This window comes from Nanorana parkeri, unplaced genomic scaffold (assembly GCF_000935625.1).
Source record: "Nanorana parkeri isolate BGI_ZX_2015 unplaced genomic scaffold, ASM93562v1 scaffold398, whole genome shotgun sequence".
Taxonomy (NCBI): domain Eukaryota; kingdom Metazoa; phylum Chordata; class Amphibia; order Anura; family Dicroglossidae; genus Nanorana; species Nanorana parkeri.
The window spans coordinates 1224546-1228785 of NW_017306666.1; positions in this window are offsets into that span (position 1 = coordinate 1224546).

Here is a 4240-nt window from a genome sequence, read left to right on the forward strand (position 1 = left end):
TGATCTTGTGACCAATCTGCTCAGCCCAGGGGTACAAATCACACATATTTGCAAAATCCAGTAATAATCTCTATGCTGATAAGATAGCCAGTCAAATTGAAGTATGCAGGGTGTGTGCTGTGAAATTAAATCTCATTCTGAACAGAATCTTTGCCTAAGCACACAGAACAGTCATCTCATTACATTACGTGATATTTTCTAATGGCAGAAAGGGATGACATTAGTTCTGATTACTTGCAGTTTTATATTAAAAAACATCCAGCATCCTGATTTATCATCTTTGGAATAACAGCTACAGGATGACGTATCAGTGCACATCACAGCCTGGATTAGCCTCTCTCAGCGATAAATAGTAAAGAGGAAGTCATGGGGAGGACAGCATTTCTCCCTGAACGTTTAGATATAGCCACCACTATAGTGTGCCTTCACCCTATTTGAAGGCACAGTATGTAAAAGCCTTATCACAGTCTTTGTAGGAAACCTGTTTTGGAATTCTGTTTTATACATAGAAGTTGGGGTCCAATGTTGTGCCTCCGATCACATATGGATTCGCCATTCTTTCCTCCCAAACATTATATCAGCAAAAATTCGCTCAGTTCCCTGGTCAGACCATAACCCCACGGTCCTGACCTGCCGCTTGCTGCTTCCCAGGCCTTCCTCCTCCTCTTCCTGGTCCTTGAACTATTCCCTCCTCTCCCACCCTGATGTTGTGGACCGCCTAGCCTCTCTTTCGTCTGCCTACTTTAGAGAGAATGTGGGCTCCGTGTCCTCACCCACCGTGCTGTGGGAAGCGTATAAGGCGGTGCTTCGTGGACACATTATGCAGTTGGCGTCCCAACGGCGGAGAGACAGGGAGGCTCGTAGGTTGGACCTGGAGGCGGAGTTGGAACGCCTCACTGAACAGTGTAAGGCCTCTCCAACGCCTCGGCTGAGGGCCAGTCTGGAAAAGACTAGGGTGGAACTCAACCTTTGCCTTACCGATGTAGCTGAACGCCAACTGCGCTGGGCAAAAGTATTATGCCCATAGCAACAAACCAGGTTCTATGCTGGCAAAACGTCTCCGTTGCTTTGAGCCACTGAAACGCCCTATTTCCTTGTGCACGGCGAACTTTCTCTTTTTCTCCACCTACCTCTAGGTTCTTCTGGTGTCTGTTAGAGCCTGCCACAGATGTTACGGAGTGATGGCACGGCTATAGTATACAGCTCTTCTTACCTTATTAGCGGAGCTTCGCTGGCGTCCTGCAGCAGCAGCAGGTAGCTGGCGACCCTGCTTCAGGTCTCAAGCAAGATTAGCCCACCCACAGAGTTTATGCACATGTTGTTTTGGTGCTTTTTGATTTCATGAAGGCTTATGGGGGGGGTTATAGTTTCTTCAGTTAACATATTCTGTTTGAATTTATATTGATGCATTTCATTGGCTTTTATATAGCTGCCCCGCTGTAGCTCACCATTAAGCCGTTCTATTGATGTAAAGTAATGTTTTACCACATGAACCTTTTGGTACTTATTCCTTCTGGATGGAATGTATTTCTATTCTTCCTCAATAAAAATATTTGTACAGCAATGTTGTGCCTCCACTTCCCCCTCACTCAGATTTCTTAAACCCCTCACTCTGCTGTGCCATTCACGAAGCATAGCACAATCATGATGTTTGTGCTGTGCTTTGTGAATGTCACGGCAAAGTGAGGGGGTTAAGAAACAACACCGGAACTGGTGTTGATCAAACACACTGTTCCAATGCAGCAGGGAACTACAATGCTCCTAACCATGATATTATCCAGAAGCAATTAGGCAAAATAAATGTGAATTAAGCACCTGGACAAGATGGCTTACTTCCAGGTTTTCCCAAAGAGCTAAGCTATTTCTAAAGATTTTATTTCTTTAGAGATTTTTTAATTAATAGCTTGGTCTCAATGGATTATCGCAAAGCAAATATGCTATCTGTTTTTGTAAAGGGATCGAGGTATTTGCCCTGTAACTACAGACCTGTACATTTAAATTTCTGTAGGAAAGATATTTGAGGGACATATAAAAATAAAAGTAGAAAATAATATAATAAGCATAGACCCGAGAGATCTAAATTTTTTCCAATACAAATCATTAGTAAGAATTTGTCTTGACTAAATCAATAAGTCTTGGGTACTTGTTCATTAAAGGATGCTGTGAAACTGAAGAGAGTACAAAGAAGAGCAAATATGAGGATTACTGCAACTGAATTTACACACCACGCTAAAGAGGAGGATTTGTAAATGTCACCTCTGACCCTCTTTTCAGCTTAGCCAAGTACTTAGACTTTTGGTCAACTGACTAACACTGCACGATGCAGAATGTTCTCCAAAGGTGAGAGTCTAATGTAAGTATTTCAGCCCTTCACCTACTCTTTAAATGATTGTCGTGGATGTAAGTATTTGAGAATAGGTTAGCTTTAATGTAATGAACCTGCCATTGCAGAGCAGCGTTGTAACAGATATGAGAAACTGTTGCTATCACAGTATGTATTTTATTTATTTGATGACCATCCTTTGTAAGTATTTGGCTGCAATCTTTGTGCCATCTGTCTACCCATATGTGCACCCTTGCCTTCCACTCTTGCGCTGGTTGTGCATATAATCCAGACAGTTTTTATTTTTTGTCTCTGCTTTATTTTATTTTCTAGGTTAATGTTTTTAAATGGTGCTACACACACAGAGAACTCAACAGAATAAGAAATATTTGGAGGACATATTTATATTCAGATTACTTGGCTGGCTGATTTGATGGTGAAGAGAAAGGCATACTCACTAGAAAAAAAAAAGCAGAACCAGGGCATGAGCTAAGAACTCAGGGTGGAAAATATTTTAGTTTACAGTATTACGGTACTTTAAAGGAAAATATAATGATTTAGGGTTTATGTTTACATACTTTTTTTAATTTTGTAAGTTGTTTAACAGATTTATATATTTGGTTTTCTTACAAATTAACATGTGATAAATGACATAAGCTTCCCAGAGCACCGGCCTCTCTAAAGCAGGGGTCTCAAACTCAATTCACTCGGGGGCCACTTGCCAAATTTGTTTTCTCCCATGGGGGCCGCTCGCCAAATTTCATACTTTAAAATAAAATGTAACTATATCCGGTATGGTACTACTATGGTACTAGTACTACTACACAATAAGGCCCTATTCCTATCTGTAGGTTTAGGTGTGATTAGGGATTCCTGCGTGTCTTGAACTTGCGTTTTCCTGCAGCAAGAATGCCTAATCTGGCATTTAAATGCGGCAGCTATCACCCATTCAAGTTAATAATCAAGTGACAGCTGCTGCATGTAAACGCCTGCACACCACATGTAATGGTATGTGATATGATTACATTTGGTTAGGAATCGATCAAAACTAGGGCTGGTAATGATTAAAATTTTCCTGTTCGATTAATCGAATTTTTTTAAATCGTTTAATCGACTAATTTCGATTAATTATAACGCACATACAGATCCAACTACTTTTAGCTGATCTTCTTGCATTGCAACTCTGCATTAGTCAGTGGTAAATGTGGTATACACTATATACAATCACCGAACACTAGTTAGGTTCCACAATCCATGACTTAACTTCACACTTCACACAAATACGTTTTAAATTCAAACTGTAGCACTGACGTAGCCCTGGTTAAAGCAGGGTTCAGTGGGGTCTCACTAGTCCTGGTTAAACCCCACAGAGCCCTGGCGAGACCCTACCAAGCCCTGCTTTAACCAGGGCTCTGTAGGGTCTCACCAGAGCTATGTGGGGGTCTCGCCAGCCTGGTTAGACCCCTCAGAGCCCTGGTGAGATCCCACACTGCCCTGGTTAAACCCGGGCTCTGTGGGGTCTCGACAGCACCAGGGCTCCGTAGGGTCTCACCAGGGCTCTATGGGGTCCCACCATGGCTAAGTGCGATTTCACCAGCCTGATCCAAATAATTTTGATCGATCAAAGAAATTAACAATTAATCGACGGATTAATCGTTAATTTCCGCACCCCTAATCAAAACTATTGTGCATCCAGGGAAGAGTGTTTTCTAACCACATGTAATCATATCACATATCATTACATGCGGTATGCAGGCGTTTACATGCAGTGGCTGTCACCTGATCCTTAACTTGAATGGGTGACAGCTGCCTCTTGTAAATGCCAGATTAGGCATTCCTGCTGCGCAAGTTTCTGATGCAGGAATCCCTAATTGCACCTAAATGTACAGGTGTGAATGGAGCCTAATACACCCCCCC